The 20,894-nt window shown below is 39.4% G+C and overlaps 1 protein-coding gene and 1 non-coding gene across 2 annotated transcripts in view; one reads left to right on the top strand and one right to left on the bottom strand.

Annotated features, from left to right (window-relative positions):
* Positions 1 to 16,758: 16,758 nt before the first annotated feature.
* On the bottom strand, positions 16,759 to 16,830 carry trnaa-cgc. Its single transcript has one exon. It is a non-coding gene; the product is annotated as a tRNA-Ala (tRNA).
* Positions 16,831 to 20,767: 3,937 nt separating this feature from the next.
* fbxo41 (F-box protein 41) overlaps positions 20,768 to 20,894 on the top strand; it is a 71,403-nt gene continuing 71,276 nt past the window's right edge. The window contains exon 1 of the mRNA XM_036583123.1: positions 20,768 to 20,804. The gene's annotated coding sequence lies outside the window, so the exon portion shown is untranslated. The remainder of the gene's footprint in view (positions 20,805 to 20,894) is intronic.

Below are 20,894 nucleotides of genomic sequence, written 5' to 3'. Positions count from 1 at the left end.
CTTCATTAATCCAGTCAAAACGGCCATTAAGTATCTGTTATTCATTTTTCAGCATCGGGAAAAAGCAGAAAACAGAGCACAGTTACACAGAAACCACTTCAACTAAATAAAACATCGGTTTCTTCAGTATTAAGGGTGTCCACTCTTTGCCTTTGTTGCAGCTTTCATTCTTTTCAGGAGACTCACTTTCAGTTTATCAAAGAAATCTGCAGACATTTTTTAAACATCTCCAAAATTCAGTCTTAGAAGTTCCCAAACAGATTCATTGATGAGGTCTGGACTCTAAAGTAGACAGTCCATTGTTCTGAGATCACCAGCAGCTTCTTTGTTTGATTTGCCAATGTTCTTCTTTTTCTCAGTAAAGGCTTCTTGACAGCTTCACCTCCTTTCAGACGCAGCACTGAGTTGTCTTCTCACAGTGGAAGTACGGACAGGATCACCTGTGGATTTTTTCAGATCTGAAGCAGCTTGATTTTCTCCTCACCCAGTTTCTCTATATCTTTTAATCTTTTTTTTCCTTCCTTATGTAAGTGGATTATCTTATACTGAATCCTCATCAGCCTATATATTCTCAGCACTGTGAACAATTCTGACTCTTTTTTTTTACATTTATCTTGAATGACACAATTTACATCAAACCACTCTGAATGACTTTGTTTAACACCTCAGCATCTTAATGCTGTTTTTCACTGACAAGAAGTGCACCCTAAATAAAATAGTATTTCTTACATTTGGCATTCGGTTATCCAGTTGAGTGCTGACTGAATTTGTTTACGCTTCACCTCTTACACTGTTACATGACCCTTATTTGAGACCTTTTTGGCACAAAAACTGCAGGTATGCAAATGTTCCTGCTTCTGCACCAAAGTTATTGTTCTGAAAAGTAACTTTACTTTCCACTTTCTAGACCCATCGCGTTCCCCTCCCCGTGACGTCACCTATTTCAATAGACATGATGGGCCGCCTGGTCTTCTGTAGCTGGGGATTGATGGCAGGATACAGTGGTAACCATTAACAGACACAGGCCCTATCCTGCCACCGATTGTTTCCTTTAGCAAGACAGATGAGACAGAAATGGCTTGTTGCGGCTGCGTCGCCAGGCTGGACTTCACCAGGAGCATTCCAACTGATCCCAGATCTGTTTCCACACAGTCAAACGCTTGTGGACATTTTAATATAAGCCTAAAGACTCACCATGCAGGCCTTTTCATGTTTGACTTCATCTTCAGTAATAAGGACATATTTCGTCTATGAGGTGACATGTGACTGCTGTTAGAAAAGTGCATTATAAACAGGATGAAGTTCCTCACGTTTGCAGGACACTACAGGACACTCTGGCCAAAATTAAGAGTGTAACCATTGCTACTGTTTTAAATATTTTTAAATGTTAAACATGTTCTTTCAAGGCAGCCCCTAATTGAGCCCAGAGCCTGGCTTTTGCCTCAAGACCCAGAATCACTAAATCCACCCTTGTCCTATAGCACTGCTGCAGGAGTCTCCAGAATCAGACTGTCTAGTTTAGAGGCTAGAAAAAAAACCCTTTCTGATGATGTAACTTGAAGTTGGGAAGAACTGTTGAAAAACCACAACCACTCTGAGGTGGATTTTTCTTTGGATTTTTTCTTCATTACCTGGCAAATTTAGAAATAAGGCACATAGCTGATGTTACTGCAAGGAAGCTGATAGCCATATAATTGTTCCAAATATCTTCAAATCCTTACAATGGAGAGAACAGTTACTATAAGGACAGAAATGACCATCAGATGGCAAGCTAAAGCTAAAGTTAGAAAGATAGCTGGCTGTAAACATGTCTTACCTCAGTGTAGCTTGACATCTCTTGCCAAAGGGGTAAAAACTTGTCCTTTGCATCCATTTTGTGTTGAGTTAAGGTAGAAGCACTGTTTTCTTCATGATTTGGTTCAATAATCAAAGTAAGAGTTGCACTAATGCTAGCTTGGTTGTATTTATTAGCCTACAGATCAGTGGCTAGGCTAGCAATCAAGATTGGTTGAAACCACAGCTATTCACAATTGTTATATTAGAACAATGCATGCTGGGTATTGTAGTAAGCAAACATTGATGAACAAAAACATAAAAAAAAAACAATATGAAACCCTAAGTTCTGTCAGATTGGTCAGGCTGTGAGATACAATGCTGCTCTGCAGAATACTGCAAAATACGAAAAATAACATTAACCTCTAGTTTCAGGCCAGATTGCCACTTTGGCACCATGAATACAAAACAGCTATACTCTTTTTGGCGCTATATACAACCATTTTAAAAGATTCTTTAAAGAACTAGCAGAACAAGATATCCCTAAATGTTTGGCGGGCAGTGTACATATAACTGTGACTGAACCACCACCCCTCTGAATTGTCCTCAAAGACCAACATAGAAGCACAGAATTAGAGCCAGAAAAAATACTGACCATTGACAAGCTGTTGAATTTTAGCTAACTGTTGTTTAAGCAAGCCTCTAGAACTTTACACTCATAAAAACAAGGGTTCCTAGATGGCTCATGGCTTGGACATATGGTTTGGAGAAATCTTTAATTTGTATTAACATTTATAGTTCTAAACTGTAAAACTGTTTTTTTTTGAAGAACCGTGCACTGAAAAGGTCTATAGAAAGTGGTTCTTCTGCAGCATCACTCCAAAACACCCTTAAGAGCACCTTTGTTTTAAAGAGTGTGCCGGTCTACTTAACTAAGGCCTATGAATTTGAGCGCCTACAGTACTGTGCAGAAGTCAGAGACCACCCTTCCTTTATTGGACCATAAAGTACAAGTTGTTCCTTTTTCAGGAGATGTTTCTGGGGAGATAATCCACTTACATAAGGAAGGGGAAACTTCCTTACGTAAGTAGAGCAGGTAGACCACCAAAATTGTCCCCATCAGATAAACAGCACTTAAAGCTTTTATCTTTGTAAGAAAGGAGAAAATCGAGCTCCACTTTTGCTTCAGATCTGAAAAGGTCCACAGGTGCTTCTATTCATCCTTACACAACTCAATACGATGAGTCTGAAAGGATGGGTAGCTGTCAAGAAGCTGTTACTGAGAAAAGAAAATGGACAAAAAAAAAGAGAACTTGCACCAAAATGGGAAATCTAAAAATCTGAAACGCGTTTTATGGACTGATGAGTGTACATAGTTATTGGGTTTACTTGGATCTTGAGAAGCAGAAAATGCAACCAACTTCTAAGACTGAACTTTGGGTGTGTAAAAACATCCCTGAAGATTTCTTTGAAAAAATGACAGGAGGTCCTCTTTGAGACGTGAAGAATGGATGCTGAATTAAAGGCAAAGAATGGACACACTAAATCCTGAACAAATTATACTATATTTAGGTTGAGGCTTATGTGTAATTTTCTGTTACTGAAATATACTCCACATACACCATACTTAAATAAAATAAAGAAAGTTAGTTTCTGATTTTTGCATAGTGCTGTATATAGAAGTGAGACTGTATTAGTAAGTTGGTGGGGATGGAGGGGCCAAGTGGCTTGGAAGATGGACCGTTAGCTTGTGCTCAGTGGGACAGTGATTGTGGTGTGGCTGACAATTTTGCTGTGGTAATGAGGCTTGGCCAGAGATGGCTGTGTCACATCGGGCCACCCATGTGTCAGTGTGTGTCACAGAGAAAGACACACACACACACACACACACTCAGCCACACAGACACACACACAGAATGAGCTGGGCGACACAGAGAGAGAATTATAGACACAGGAATTAAGAGAGAGCATGAGACAAGGAAAGAGCGAGAGAATGTGATTATGAGAGAGGAAAAAAAAAAGTGTGTGAGTATATGATAGAGAAAGAGACATGCTGTGGTCAGGGACTGTCACACCGCTCCCCTGCCGCCCATGGTTCACCTCCGGTGTCAGACAGTAGAGAAACAAGCGCTTAGGCATAGTGAGGCAACAGTTACCTCAAATGAAGTGTGCCACTTTGGAGCATGCCGGATTTCCCATGTGTAACAGGTCTGCCAAGGCATATGGCTCTATTCCATGCAGCGTCTTCTATGGATCTCATATGAATGTAACTTCGCTTGTTTTTGCCAATAGATTTTTACCCATTTTTTTAAATACGGATGTACATTTGCACTGAAAGGGCATTAGGAAAATGAGTGGGTTGAGTGCGCTTCTACTCATAACCGCTCAGCGGGAGTAATCTATGCGTTTCCCTGTGTGAATCACACGGCCACGAAGGATGTAACTTTATGAACCGTGTTGAGACTGAGCTGTGCTTTTTTTGGGACTTTTTTACCATTTACCAATCTAGCTTGTGCTTAGATAATAGGATGAGTACCCTAGGAAGCCTACAACGTTGGGTTAAATAGATCTCGAATGGAAAAAACCATCCCAGGTCTGGTGATGTGCTCAGCTTGCAGCGTTTATTTTAAAACATTAATGATGTCCGAGGCTGTGAAATCTGGCTGGAAAGATGCCATGTAGATGGCTAAGTATATCTTAAGGGATCCAACTCATCTGAAATAATCCATGACACCAAAACGCTCATTTCAGTGTTAGCGACATACATATTTTTAGCGCTTGAGATGTCCCAGGCAGTGGTGTAACTACAGTGCAGAAACGGCAAATGCATTGAGGTCCATAGTGCAGGGGTGGGGCGAGGGGCATGATGACCGATCACCTACACTGCAGTCTTGGGTATCTACAATAACTATAGTAACTTATTACTATTGGATCCCTTATATCGCTACTTCTGCTATTTTACCACAACTTATATGGCAGTCATGGGTAGCTTTGATCATGGGTAAAGCTATGATAGCTTTATTGGGCCCCTTATATCGCAACTTATCCTATTATACCACAAGTTATTTTGTAGTCATGGGTAGCTACGATAACTACAATAATATTATTGGACTCCTTTTATCACTACTTACGCTATGTTCTTTAGTAAAGGAATGGAACCATTAACACTCAAAGAACCCTCTGCGTGATTAAAGGGCTCTTTGCATCATGAAAGGGTTCTACAGACTGAGGGAGAATGTGCTATAGATGGTTCTATGTGGAGTCTTTTTGAAAAGGATTTCATCTAGCACCAAAAACAGGTCTTCTATTGTTACAATGTCAAGCTTGTAATAATAGAACAATCCGTTCGGTGCCACATAGAATACTTTTCACAAAGGCTCTATATAGAATATCTATCTACAGCACATTTCCCATCAATCTTAAGAACGCTTTACTAAAGAACCCTTAAAAAAAAAAATCTCTTTAAGAGTATACCACAGGTTATGCTGTAATCATGGGTAGCTACAATATCTATAACTTCAATGGACCTTTCTATCTTTTCTTGTATGATTTTACCACCTATTCTAAATCCATAGACATTAATATGGAGTTCCCCCTTTGCAGCTATAACAGCTTCCACTCTGAGAAGCTTTCTACAAGATTTTACAGTGTGTCTGTGGAATATTTTGCCCTTTCATCCAGAAGAGCACTTGTGAGGTTAGACAGTGATGTTAGATGAGAGGACCTGACTTGCAATCTCTGTTCGAGTTCATCCCAAAGATGTTTGATGAGGTTGAGGTCAGGGCTCTGTGTGGGCCAGTCAAATTCTTCCACACCAAACTCACCCAGCCATGCCTTTATAGACCTTGCTTTGTGCACTGGGGCAGAAAAACTTTCCCCAAACTGTTCCCACAAAGTTGGAAGCATACAGTTGTCCAAAGTGTCTTGGTACGCTGAAGCGTAAAGGTTTCCCTTCACTGTAACTGAGTGGCCTAGGCCAACCTGTGAAAACAACCCCATTGCATTAGCCCTCCAACTAGAGTTGGCATAATGCAGTGAGCCAAGTAACATCCTCCTGGCATTCAGCCAACCCAGACTCCTTTAGACTGCCAGATAGAGAAGTGTGATTTGTCACTCCACTGAATACATTTCCTCTGTTTCAGACTCCAGTGGCGGTGTGCTTTACACCACTGCCCCCAGCGCTTGGCATTGTGCATTTTGATCTTAGGTCTGTGTGTAGCTTATTGGCCATAGCGACCCATTTCATGAAGCTCCTAATGTGTAGTTATTTTGCTGATGTTGCTTCCAGAGGCAATTTGAAATTCTTTAGTGAGTGATTCAGCAAAGGCACTGTGAGCTTCAGCACTCGGTGGCCCCACTCTATGAGTTTGCATGGTCTACCGCTTTGTGGCACCTGTTAGCAATGGGTGTGGCTGAAACACCTGAATTTAATACTTTTGTCCAAACAGTGTATGATAATTATAATAACTTAATTGGATCTTAATGAAATCTTTTAACACTGTTTACACTATTTTGTGGTGAGTAATTTTGGGTAGCTGCAGTAACTTAGTAATATACTTCAGCATGAGTCTATATAGCACCAATTAAGTTCAAATATTACATAACAAAGCAAGTTTTTTATTTGTTGAGGAATTTGTGTTTTTGTATTTTTTCTTTTACACCAAGCCCCATAAGATCCTATTTATGCCACTTCCAGGAGGTGTAACATCTACAAACTATTAGTCAATGGATCATGGTTTTTCTGAGGCTCTTGCTGTTTTAGTATGCACTGCATGTCTTGAGAGTGTTTGGCAAAGATGACATTTAAAGATGACATTTCGTAATTTGATCTTCTCTCTAATAGACTTCGTGTACCAGATGGGAAGCATTACAACACTTACTGAGCACATAAGTTATTCGAATCAACATAACATGTAGAGCGCAAAGCTTTAAACATGACAGAAAACCTCAATTGTCTGTTTAAATGGATTAATTCTAAGTGTGATTTCAAGCTAGGTTCATGTGATCTCTAGCAGCTCTTTTCGGAAAAGCTGGCAGAGTGTTTCAAATGGAGCAAAAATACCCCTCATGAGGTGAAACATTGTGTATGTTCCTCGTGGCCATTCAACCCCCCACCCCCTGCCCTCCCCAATTTGGACACAATGAGGCAGGGTCCCACCCGCTGGGATCATTGACAGAAGACAGATTGCCATTGAAACCAATGGGGGGCCAGGCAAGTAGGGTCTTTACTGTCTTACTCTACAGAAACCCTGCTGAGAAAACACAGTGGCTTTTTAATGAGTTCATCTGACCTATGTATGGGTCAGAGCCACATCACAGATTTAACCTGTCCTTCATTGGAACCCCTTTGGCATGCAATCAAAATCACCTTCTCCATGTTCTGTGCTCATACACTTTTGAATCCATCCAAATAATGCTCATTATAATTATTTCTCTAGCTAATTATTGTTCCACAACGACTGGCGCAATGGCTTGCGCTCAGCTAAACTGTGGTAATTATTCAGACTACATAGGTGGTTGGAAGATCAGTGCACGTGCAAATTGAATAGAGGAAATTGGCGATGGAAATAGAAGGAGTACGCGTGGTTGCATCCCTTTGTGCGGTTAAGAGTGCCAGGCCCTCTCTACCTCCCGGGTGCAGATATGGAGAAGGGTCTGCATCCCATGAGGAAGACACATGTAGTCTCTTCTCTACAGCAATTATCAGCATTTGCTCCTGAGAAGAAAGCATATCCACCGGAGACCTAGAGGGTCCATTATATGGTCGAAAATAGCAACAGCATGTTTTGCACATAATCGTTGCTATTATGAATTCCTTCAGATCAAATTCAGAAAATAAACCTTGCCCTTCGCACCACCTGATTTTCACCCAGGCAAAATGTGACTGGTGAAGTACTTTAGCTTTGACCACTGTTCATGAAGTAAGCATACCAAATCCAGTCATTTTACAAGTACTACTTTGGTTTGGAAAGTAGGTCAGAAAAGGGCACCTGTCTCCACATGTTCTGGAACTGCAATAAAATTAAACCTTACTGTGAAAGAGTGAAAGAGTGCACTCTTCAATGCAAGAAATTCTCAGTGAGCATTTTATTGGGGTTACATCCAATTTGAAAAAGTGAATTCTACTCATTTGTGCTACTCATGTTCCTGGTCTAAATATATGGCTTTGTCAATTTACTGCTTTACTTCCCTTTGAGACATTATCATTAAATCTGGTAAATGGACTTATGCTAATATATTTTATTAGATGCTCAATACCAGATTTCTTTCTTTCTTTCTTTATTTATTTATCCATATATTTTTGCTTACCAGGGATGCAGGAATTGTTGGTGCTGAGGGGGCTGCAGCGTTCTCAGATTTCCTGATTATTTAACTGCAACTGATGAAAATAAATTTAAACAGTAGAACTTGAAAATAATGTGAGCATGATAAATATCTATGTGTGCTCATTTTAGTATGTAATGTTAGCATTTTTCATGGTCATGCACCGTTTAATCAATAATTCAGCCCCAACTGTTAGACACTTCGGGAGTGCATCATTAAAACAGAACACAAGTTTAGGTGCCCAGGGTAAAAGTAATTGTGTTTACAGAGTTGTGGCCTAGTTCAAGCGCCAAAACAATTTTTGTTGCTTTTATACTTTACTGCAACTACCATAATAATCTATCATGTTTTGAATTCATTCGTTTTTTTAAGAATTATATCTCAAGCATTTAGGACCATTTCTGGTGGTTCATTGAATTTTGACACAATATAAACGGCAGCTGGCATTTTCAGATTTATAAAACAAATTGAGAAAAATAGATGTACAAGGATTTCTTCCAACAATAAAGGTCTCTTTGAAATGATTCAAAGGAACTGTTCCCTGTGCATTCTACTGTCCACAGGCCATCCATAGTGGTTACATTTTTCATCCTCACACATTTCCCAATGTGTCATGACCTTAATTTCCTCTTCCTCATATCACTCTCTCACTTGGCAAGTTGTTGGAAGTAATCGTGTAGGAATATCCACTCAGTTCTTGCTATGTTAGGTGAACAGAAGGAGTAAGACAATATGAGCTGCCAAACATCTAGAATTGACTGCTTGCCTATTGTGAAATGTATTTTCTAAACATACACGTTCTTGCAACTGTAACCTGAAAAGTGCAACACAAAAAAAGAATTGGGCTTTAGTGCTTGGACCCCTGTAAATTGCAACAGACAATTCCAGCAAACATGGAAAGGGTGGATCTCAAACAACGTCAGCACCTTTTGATCTCTCAATGTTCTCTGCTTGTTAAGTCTGCCGTCTCCACTTCCTCTTGGGGCTGGCTAGCTGTCCACATCTATTAGGAGTCAATGGAAGCGAGATTTTGCTCATGTCCCTGTCAGTCCCTCTCTAATGGAGCTCAGACAGTGGCTTTGATTGATCCATCCCTGCCACCTTTAACCATTAACCAGTGCTCCATTCCTGGCAAGTGGAAGGAGGAAGCAGTGGAGCTAAGGAGGAGCCTCATTCCTCCACAGCTCGTCTCAGCACTACTGGATCTTTTTTGTGTCTGCCAGGCTGGACTCAGGATGCCCAGGTTAAGCATTAACCCACTGCGGCAGAGCACCCAGTACTGCTCCAGGGAGATGGATGACCTCAGAAACTAACTATTGACCGTGTCAGAGTCCAAGGCTTCAGATTGCAAATGGAGAGATATAATTTTCCCTTGTTTCTTCCTCTCAGTTGTTACTATATTGCTTGTATTTCTTCTGTTTTCTGAATTCATCTTTAATCCTTTGCACACTCCTGAAAATGAGGGTCCTAAACAGTTTTTGGTTTGGATGTACAGCTCTAGGTAAACATCAAATCGGCATGACACCTTTACATTGTGTTTAGAATAAGAGTTTTTATGCTTACCAAACTTTATTTTAAAAAAAATGACATTATTTAACATTATATTACATTATTTGAAGGCGACATACAGAGACTTTATGCATACATAAGCATTGAATAATGCAAGTAAAAAGCATTTTTTTTAGCATTTATAAACAGCTTATGTCAGTATTCGCAAGCTGGCATAAGATGTTTTATGAAGTGAATGACATTGTATTTAGGGATTTAATTTAAGGGAACTTAAATTAACAGGTAAAATTTTTCTGAAGGGCAGCATCTGTAAGGCTACAAACGACTGATGTAGACGTATATAAACATTTAGAAAGGCTTATTCCAGCAAAGGATTTTTGTCTTAATACTGTCTGGGCCAGGGGTCAACAACCAAAATGTTAAGAAGAGCCATTTTGTCAAGTTTCAACAAAAATCTAAGCACCTTGGGAGCCACAACATTTCATGTCCATTTTACTGAAATAACGTTTCACTATCTTGGCTGTAAATATGTCTCAGTATGTGCTAATGTCCTAGTATAGGCTAAAAAAATCAATATAAACGAAAACGCAGACTTACTTTGCTATGCTTTAAGCTTTAGCTCAGCTATAGCCGCTTTTCTCGCATCTCTGGCAGGAAACTTTTCGCAAATGTAGAACAGTTTCTTGTGAAATGTTTCTCAAAGTTCAGCTTTTTACAAGCCTGAAGTCAGCTTCTCGTTAACCAGCTTCTTGTTTGAATTTTCGTTATTTTAATGCCATCTAGCCTTAAGAACATTGCCCTACAGTTGCCATTTGTAACAGTATTGTTACAAACCAAAGCGACAGACATTTAACAGTGTCATAAAGCATCATTCCCAAGTAATGGAACTTAAGGTATAAGGTAGAGGTCTAGTTATATAGAATGTTGCTTTTAGAAAACATCTTATACCTTGAAATACTGACATAGGCTGTTCATAAATTCTCCAGGATTACTTTTTAAATACAATATTCAATGCATATGCATGTGTTATGAGTTATGAATTACCTATGCAGACAGTTTTCAAATAAAGTTTTAATGAACAATGTTTTTCTATAGAACCATCCATTGAAACGTTTCTTATCAAACCAAAAAACTGGTTTGTCTATAGCATTGCTCCAAGGAACCCTTTTGACACCTTTATTCGTAAGAGTCTGCAGCACTTTTACAACATTTCTTGTTTTAAAATGTGCTTTTCCACTGAACCTGAGCAGTTCACTTAAGAATCTTCCATGTTTTTTTGAGAGAAGCGGCTGCTGTACAAGAACAGCAGTCGTGTTGTAAGACCGTTTGTCGATACATGAGCTGAGGTTCTTTTTCTACATGCACTCCCTTAACACTTCCTTTGACATTACATTTGTGGTTCTGACTGAGAGCAATTCCATTTGCTATTTAAGTCACTTTGACCTGTACTACAGCATGGCATTTACACTGTATTAATAGCCAGTCCATTTTATAAATGGTGTAACAGTCAAATAGATTTAATAGCTTTTGATGCTGTTCCTCTATCACAAAGCACTGCACTCATAGACCACTTTATTAGAAACCTCTACCACCTTGCTGGTGTATAGTTAGTAATTGTAGCCCATGTGTTGATGCACAATTTTCCCTGTCCTTCTTCTAAGCCTTAAACAGTGGTCAGTTTCTGACCACAGAGCCACTCATGGCTTGTGTTTTTGGATGGTGGACCACTCTCAACCTACCAGTGACTTTTACATGTGTAAAAACCCACTAATACACTAATATCAGCATCATACACTCTACCATGCCACTATTATGTTAGTGTTTTCACCACCCAAGTCATTTCTGGTCAGCAATGGTCCTGACCAATTATGAATGGGTGCATGACAACAGATGGGCTACAGCCTATAATTGTATACAGTGAAGTTATAAGGTAGGTGTTTCTAATAAAGTGGCCAGTAGTGGAAGTACAAAATAAGTGTTTCCAATAAAGGGGCCAGTGAGTGGAAGTACAAGGCAGGTGTTTCTAATAAAGTGGATGGTGATCTCCTTTGTAGCCACATTGCATCATATTCTGAGTAATTGCTTGGAATACTGTCTATTAAGCAAGACCTACAATCGTGGAGTGGCTCTAATAACAGTCAACGTGTCCATGCTCTGAGCAGCACCTTCCCTTATTACTTCTCCTCTCCTCCTGGAAAACACTTTCATTATGCTTAACAAAGGGGCAGCTGAGTGGGGGCTACAGGGTTTAGTAAGTTCAAACAATTTAATGCATCTACATTTGCAACAACAAGCTAAGATTTTCCGTCTAGCCTGTTTCATTCGATGAGAAAGAGCACATAAACCTGCACAAATATCAGTGGACATCAGGGAAAAATAAAATGAAAAATAAGGATCTGGGGCCTTTTAAAAAAAGACTGTAGGGTTTTTTCATTCATTAACAATATTTCAACTGCAAAAATTGCCCTTTCACGCCTTGAAAACTCAAGCTATGTTGTCATAAGAGGGAGGAACTGAAGTGTGCTTCTGCACAAAGGGTTAAATTATTATAAGCATTAAAAAACAGCTACTTTGCTTGAAAGAATGCAAATATTTGCCTTTGCATCCACACTTGTCTTTGGTTTTAACAGCTTTAACAGCTTTCTAATGGCAGCGTCCACAGACTTTGCCGCACTTTGACAGGATTTTTATTAGAGTGCAGCCTACAGTCAGCATTCCAACTGAGATTTCAAGCTCTCTCTCGAGTTACTCACACCAGCATTTCAGCTGATCACTGCAACGCTCAGGGTGTTTGCACTTTAGAGTTTGAACAGAGCACTAAAGACACACCAGTCACTGTGCGCACACATACGAAACCACCTGCAGAACCAGAGCGGCCTTTTCTACCACTGATCTACCTCTCTTTGCCTGCAACACCTCTATTTTTAGTTTACAAGTATCCCTCACCATTTACATAAAAGCTTCTATATATATCTTAATTCAGGCGAAATGACAGCGTTTTGATGAGACCTCTAGCCAGTAAGGGGGGGGGCTAAATTAACATACCATGGCTGTTAAATCTATTAACATGCAAATCGATGCAACAACTCAATAGCCTGTTGTCATACCTACTCTGAAAGCCCAAATAAGTTCCAGTAGAAAAAAAAATAAATAAATAAAATAAAATAATAAAAAAAACGCACAAGAGCCGTACTTGATAAGACATACTCTGTTACTATGGCAACGTCTCTGGCTCAAGCTAAGAATGCAGAGGTTTTGTATTATTGTCATGGCTCATACGTTCATTGGCAACGTGGCATTAATGGCTTTCTGCTATGCATCGCCACTTAAGGTATTTCGCAGCGGCTCTGGTTGATGCATTCCCAGACGATCACGTGACGTGCAAAATTGCATGTACGCACCGTAACCATGGTGTGCCAGTTTTTAAACTACCTACTCAGAAAGTTGAACGCAAGCCCTCAGAAAGTGTGCGGCCATCCTGAAAAGAAAAGCCAGGCCTGTATAGGCTTTGCATATCTGGCACATCACTGGCATGCAGGTTACTCTAGCAGCTAGGCTGATATTCATCCTGTGTGCCAATTAATATCACCACATTCTGCTCATTTTTTTTTTCTTTTTCTCAAAAAAGGTGATCTTAAGCCCACAGAACGTGTATGATAGTCCTGAAAAGAAAAGTCCAGCCTATACAGGCCCTGGACATCTGGTGCTTTGTTGGCTGTAGGTTACGCTAGCAGCTAGATTGATATTCATGCTGCGTGCCAGTAATGATCACGCCGTTCACCTTTCCTTTTGTTTGGCGATGTGTTCCGTCCACTCAGTGCACTTAATGACCACTTGAATCGTTTTGTTGGCGTGGACTTAATTTAAGTTGCATTTCTCTTTATTTTAGCCTATTACACCATTTCATCGAGAGAGCAGATTATTGCACAGGGAGGGCGTTACGAATTTCACTTCAGCAAATTCAATTCATTACGTTGCTTCAATTCATTATGGAGATATTCATTGAATTGATGGAGAGAGGCTTTTGCCGGTGAATGAATTTCAATAAATCTCAATTGGAGTTCTGTTCATATGCTTGTAATGAAGGTTCCTGTGCTTTGTGTGGCTGGAATGTAGTCAAACTGTATGTGGATAGTTGTGTTTATTTCTATAATCAGGATTTGGCTGATAAATCTCTGAGGGAAATGAAGTGGTGAATGTAGCCCATCTTTATTTAACTCAGACTGTGGCAAAAGAGCCTCCCCAAGGATCTTTATTCTACTCTAGATTTGTATGAGAAACTGTATCTTGAGTTATGAAAGCTGAATGTTTCTATTTGAGTGCAGTTACATGCTAAATCCATCCTGTTTTGAGCTCATCTGAGTACTTTTTAGCATCTTCAATATACTCAAATATATGTAAATAAGATTCCACAATGTCTTTTAACGGCTTCAGAAACAGCCGTTAAACAGTTTGACTATACACAGACCCGCTTGACCCTGTATGTACAGCCTATTTTTCTCATTTTCATTCAAAATTCTCTTGACTTGGCTTGGCTTTCTGTATTATTTTGTATGAATTAGCGTGATACCTATGAGGCAAACCTGAAAAATGACTTTCAGCCAGAGAGACATGAATCATTTTGTGTAAAAAGAGAGATAGCATTGGAAAACACATCATGAGCGCAGTAACTTTGAACAGCTTGCTGGTAAATAAGTTAAAAGATGAACTGTTTCTTTAAATTAGCCAAGATAATTACTGCTAATCATGCTAATGACAGTAGAAATAGAGGCCTTTATTCACAATATTGTCTTTTGCTGCCCCCTGTTGGCAGCAGTGTAGTAGTACAGATAGAGAACGTGATCCTGCTGGCTCACTAGTCCTTTATTCTCTCTGACCTTTACAGTTTCACAACCACAACAATCAGAAAAATGCTCTACCTGCCATTTGTGAGAAATTGACATAATCTTCGCCTTACCGTTTTCCTTAATACTTCAAATTCACCACTGCGGTCTGGTTCCCATTCATGTTTTTTTCCCTCTTTGTGTCTTCACTCATCTTTGTTGCCTTGTTGTTCTCTTTACAGAAATGACTACGTTGTGGAAATGTCAGACACATGTTATGGTTGCTAAGCAAACGGTGCCTAATAATATCCACACTAAGCATTTATGGATAAAGCGCGAATGAAAAGCACAGCACGTCTCAATCGGAGCCAATCAAACTACAAAGGAGTTTGATAGGATGGTAATTACCCCATAGTATGGCTGTCACTTTTGATACATGTGCATAAAAAAGAGTGTGGAGGGGTGTGTATGTGTCTGAATGTGTGTGTGTGTGTGTGTGTGTGTGTTTGTGTGTGTGTGTGTGTGTGTGTGAGTGTGTGTGTGTGTGTGTGTGTGCACGCCTATGTGTCTAAAATAGCTAATTCATTCTTTTTCACAGTTCTGAGGGAAACGTCATACATTGGACTGGCAGGTGTAGAACTCCTTGAAAGGATAAATGTCGGAAGTGGCCGTGTTTTGTCTACAGAGTCAGGATTACTCAGGATTGGGTACTATAGCCATTATAACCACTGCAAGCATTTGCAATGATATTGTTTAAGATTACACTGCATTAGCAGCTGGAGGTAAAGTATTGTGTGTGTGTGTGTGTGTGTGTGTGTGTGTGTGTGTGTGTGTGTGTGTGTGTGTGTGTGTTGCAGTGATTGAGTTTATGAAGTTGAACTTGGAGAAACTTCAATCAATAGCTAGCAAAGTAACTGCCATTAGCAAACTTAGCAAACTTAGCCCCCAGATTCCTATATAGGGCACTGCTTAGGTCACAAAAGTATGAATTCTACAAACAAATAAGCCTAAAGCTTGAACCCCCTAAATGGCCAGGATCCACCGGCGGGTCCAAAGATTTACTACACATTTCTATAACTTTTGCACTGTAGTCGATGTAATTGCTGAATAATAAGGCATGGAGTTTACGCTGGTTTGTTTAAACAAAAAAACACATTTTTAGGCCTATTGGGGTTCCTAGCACTCTTCTGAAATGTATAACATGCTTTTGCAATAAATAACTATAAAATATATATGCTGTCATGCTTGACATACGGGTGGCCCTCAGCAGGTGTGGAGCCCTAAACAACTTGTACAGTTTGCAAGTAGGAAGAACCCACACTGAATAAGAAAATCAGATAAAATTATGAAATAAATAAACTAAAGTCTGTGTTCTCTGTGGATTCATTTCGCAATCTATTTATAGCTATTTCATAATATTTCTGGAATGTCTACATCCACTGTAATGTCATAAATAAATCCATGAAAATTGATAGTTAGCTCTTTTTATACTGTTTTAAATTAGGAAACTGTACATGTATTATTACCATAATAACAGAATCTAAGATGATTTCTATTACAACACACACACAAATGGCTACAGTTTGCTAAGTTTCTAAGAATTATGCATAATGTTAAGTAAATTTACCATTTTCTCTTGACAGTGTAAAAATGTTAGCAAAAACTCATCCTCAAGCTGCGAGAGTATAGGCTAAGTGCTAACATCATATCTTCCAAGGCGGCAAAACTTATATTAGCAAACTCTTTACAAAGTGATAACTCTAAAAAATATTCAATTTCCAACTCAGACAGAGCCTCAAATGAACACTCAGTACTTACCTCAGTACTTTTGTAAGACCCATGATAAGACCTGATTACATCTGTTTTCTGCTTTCTTTCATTATTTTTATGTTACCCCTAAAATTGGGGTATGAGTATGCAGGTGACGGCCTCACTTCATTTAGTTAGTTATATAGCACCACCTATTGTTTGTCTCAGTTGATGCATGCAAATGCATTTCAACAAAGGCTATCAGTCAGTGACTCAATGACTCTTACAGTCTGGCCTGTCCAGCAAAAACAAAGGTGCCAAAAAGGGTTCTTTGGAGCATTGCCATAGAAGATCCACCTTTAGATCCCTAAAGCAATGTTTCTGAAACGGGTCCTCAGGGACCCCCAGACGATTCATGGTATAGGAGTCCCTGAGGACTAGTTTAAGAACCACTACCCTAAAGAACCTGTCTTTTTTGTGGTTCTTTTTTTTATAATCCTCATTTAAAATACACTTCAACAGATTTTGCCTGTTCTGAGAGCCAGCAGCACTTTAAATGTGGCATTACAAATCAAAATTGTGGAGATGCTGGGGATTGAACCCAGGACCTCATACATGCGAAGCATGCGCTCTACCACTGAGCTACATCCCCACCACACTTTAAAAAAAAAACTTTCAAGGGATGATTCTATTTTGTAAACATTCAAAAATGAAACGTTAAAGTTTTAAGAACCTCTGCACAGTGTAAATATTCTTTACAAGTTTTATACTATATGTCCAAGCTAAGAACCATATGCATTTAAAATATTAAAACATGTTTGTTTTTTTTGTTGTAGAATGTAAACTTTACTAAGAAACATACCGTTAATTCCCCAGACTATACTAAGCTAACAAAAACCAGCAGAAACTAAGCTGCAAAAAAATGCCTGTTTTGAATTTTAATGATGTCACAAAACATATTTATATATATTCACCTATTCAGCGCACAGCAGTTTAGCCCTGCCCATTTAATCCATTTACACTGAGGATATACAGAATGTTTTAATCTGGATTGTGTTCTGAATGAGGCGCAATGCAGGGCAGCCAATCAGAACAGAGCTTTACATATTTACGTGTGCTACATTAAACAGGACTGGCATCAGGGAGAGCGAGAAAAAGAAAGTGAAACTAAAATTTGTGTGCACTGCTACTGCTTGCCACCTGCCACTCCCTATAGAACTGCAGTGGACCTTCTTAGTGCATCCAGCATCTGTCAGCAAAGGAAGTGAAGTTTGTTAGGCTCTGTTCTTCTCTCTTTGGGATCCTCTGGTGTAAAATAAAAAGCGAAAGCTCCAAACTGAGATGTTAGCAAAAGCAGAAGGTGAGCCAAAAGAACAGAGTGACATTGAACCCAAAATAGGAGTAAACCCCAGACTTCTTACGTACCACGGTTTATTATTCAGTAGCTCCAGGGACTTCAATACAAACTGACTGCGCTATTTTTCGGTTCTGGAAGTGTGTAATAAAACTTTGGGCCTGCCGGTGGGTCCTGGCCATTTACAGGGGCTAAAGGACTAAAATCTAACAAGCAGTAAAAGGTCCTTGTTGAGTCCTTTATTTACAAATATACTTGAGTAAGTATTATCATTATCATATTATCATACTTGGAAAAGCAGAAATCAATCATGTACAAACCATGTACTTACATACCTGGAACTAGTTACTGTCTACTTCTGCACCTAAATGCACAGCTGCTGCAAAGGGACACATGTTAGAGTGTAAAAAATAGAATATTTCTCCAAAAGTTAAAAAGTAAGTCGATGCACCAAAAAGTACAAATCCTGAAATAAACTACTCAAACACAGTGATGAGTGCATACATAATCCATGAGTTTCCACCCTTGCTGTTGAGGCTGAGCTGGTGCTTGTAGACTTTTAGCTTTTACACAGAAGCCCGCTGGGTGACTTTCTCAAGAAGACAGCAATCATTCTGAACACCGCTGTGAATATCAGTCGTGAAATATTCAGGTGAATTAAGATTGCATGAGCCCTGAGAGTAAACGTATGGGTGGCGAGAGAGAGAGAGAGAGATGGTGGTGTCTCCCTCAGGAGTAATTGAAGAAATGTGAAAGCTCGATTTTGGAACAAAACTGTTTATTACTTATGATGGATGCTGAAGAGTCTGTTCTTCTCTTTTTGGGATTCCAGGCCTAAAATAAAAGGCTAAAGCTCTAAAGTGAGGGATGTGAACAACAGCAAGAGCTGAACCAACAGAACAGAATAAAATTAAAGAGTAGTACAAGTATTATTATTTGAAAAGCATTATAGTCTACTATGAAATAGATGCTGCTACCATGTCAGTGTCACTGCAGTCTTGAGAATGACCCATCACCCAAGTGAAAACAGCTCAGTGGGGGTGCAGTGGGGGTCCTGACTCTTGATGAATTGGGTAAAATAAGGCTGACAAAGTAGGCTGAGAAACAGATGGACTACAATTTGTAATTGTAGAACTGCGAAGTCCACTTACATGATAAAATGGACAAGTAGTGTAGATACAAGGTACAAGGTAGGTAATATTAAAGCATTTGTATACATACCACAGAGCATAGCAGGATGTAAGTTTGTCAATTCTCTCTCTCTCTCTCTCTCTCTCTCTCTCTATATATATATATATATATATATATATATATATATGTGTGTGTGTGTGTGTGTATATATATATATATATATATATATATATATATAAAATCATGGCCTATGTTTTATTTAATTTGGTTTAGTGAAAGATTGAATAGTTTAGCAGCGTTTATCACTTACTGTAACTATAGTTATTATTATTATTATTATTATTATTATTATTATTATTATTAGGCAGAACAAAGCTAAGGAGTGACAGTGAGAACTCCATTTGGTGCATCACTTTCACTAGGATGCAGTTTTAAATACTAACCACAAGGTGGTGCTGTTATCCATATTAATCATACCTGAACCTGACTCCAATTTTCTCCATCTAAATGCACCTGCAACTGGAACCAGTAACTGCACACTACAGTATCAAGGTAGAACCTATGTTTACAGTTGATTTGTGTACAATTAGAGGTTTTAAAAAGTGCAAGCAAACACATTATAAGCAGGCTCTCATAATACCTCTGTGAAAAAGCACCAAGTTCCTTTCCACCATTGATGTTATGACCAATTAACGCCACAGTCAAACAGATCTTACACAGAGAAGGATTAAAAAGTCCAGCATTCCAGCTGAATCTGCAGTGTTTGATTAATAGCCTATGAAATGTTCAGGAATTTCTTATTAAAACTCGGCCACCGCTTTGTTACACTGATGAGGAGCAGCAAGGCTAGAATATCTGTCTGTAGTTGTAAAGGGTGATTCCATGATTGTGGTGCCATTTATGTAGGCAACGTGAAGGTAAAAGACGATTTAAACATTGATAAAATGTCCTTCACAACACCTGATGTGCATGTTTCAAATCAATAACTTAAAATATTAACATGTACGTTAACAAACAACATCTACAGCACTTTGAACGCTGTATATCTGCTTTTCCCAGTAACTACATCTTACCTTGAAATATAGTCATGAAAACACTTTCAAACTCTTATTATTTTTGCATTAATATATGAATCCATTTAACATACTATTCATCATTTTCACGAGTGGTCCATTATTGATTATGAAAAATGAACATTTTATGTCCCACGACATTCAGTCAGCGCTGTTACCTGAACACATTCACCGCTCTGAAACGTCTGGAATCTTCCACAAGTCACATAATCAATAAGAATGAGCATCATCTGAATTTCTTTTTTTCAGCCATACTGTGGCACTGGCTGATGAGGTTATTCTGAAAGTGCAACACTTTAGCCAAATTATAGGCTGTAAGTAAATTATTACTTAAATAAATAATAATATAGCAATTTAAAGTGAAGAGAGAGTCCTTAATGCCCTCATGCCATTAGCATGGATGCTAGTTGTCCACATTTTGTGTATTTGCTAATTCTAGGCTAAACTCAAACCTGTTACTTTTTTAAGGCTTTGACAGAAAAGAAACCTCCTGAAAGATGACATAGCCTGCCTTCCTGAGAGGGGTTAGCACATGCACGTTTTCTTACATGTAGATATGTGTATGTGTGTGTGTGTGTGTGTGTGTGTGTGTGTCTGGGTGTGTGTAAACAAAGACTATATATCATATACTATATATTATATACATTGTTGGGACAGGACTGGTCTTCCACTGTGCTTTCAGCTGTTGTTCTTTCAGAACATGCTGTACCCGGACCTGTTCCAGAGGATGTACAGCTCTGCGGAGTGAGGCTCTTCATTTGTACCGCAGTGTTTAAACAGTGGAGAATCTCATGTTTATAATATGCAGATATAAATCTCACATGAGCGTGTTTCACCCTGGTCGGCAGAGACTCGCGCGCTCTGCACACACACACACACCGGCGCGCACACACACACACACACACACACACCGGCGCGCACGCACGCACGCTCACACCGCGCGCGCGCCGCGTTGTACTGCTGCAGAGTGCAGCGCGTGACGTCAGCGGCGGCGGCGGCGGAGCGGCTCCTCTCTCTCTCGGTCGGAGCGGGAGGAGAACTAAAAAAAAATGGGGGAGAAACTGCGAGGTGAGAAACGCCGCTTATGATTCATTATTGCTCCTGTTTTTGCTGTGCGGTGTTGGTCGGCGAGCCCGGTCACGGAGAGCGAGTTAGAGC

This window comes from Colossoma macropomum, unplaced genomic scaffold (genome assembly GCF_904425465.1).
Source record: "Colossoma macropomum unplaced genomic scaffold, Colossoma_macropomum, whole genome shotgun sequence".
NCBI lineage: Eukaryota > Metazoa > Chordata > Actinopteri > Characiformes > Serrasalmidae > Colossoma > Colossoma macropomum.
This window is presented reverse-complemented; position numbering and strand designations above follow the sequence as displayed.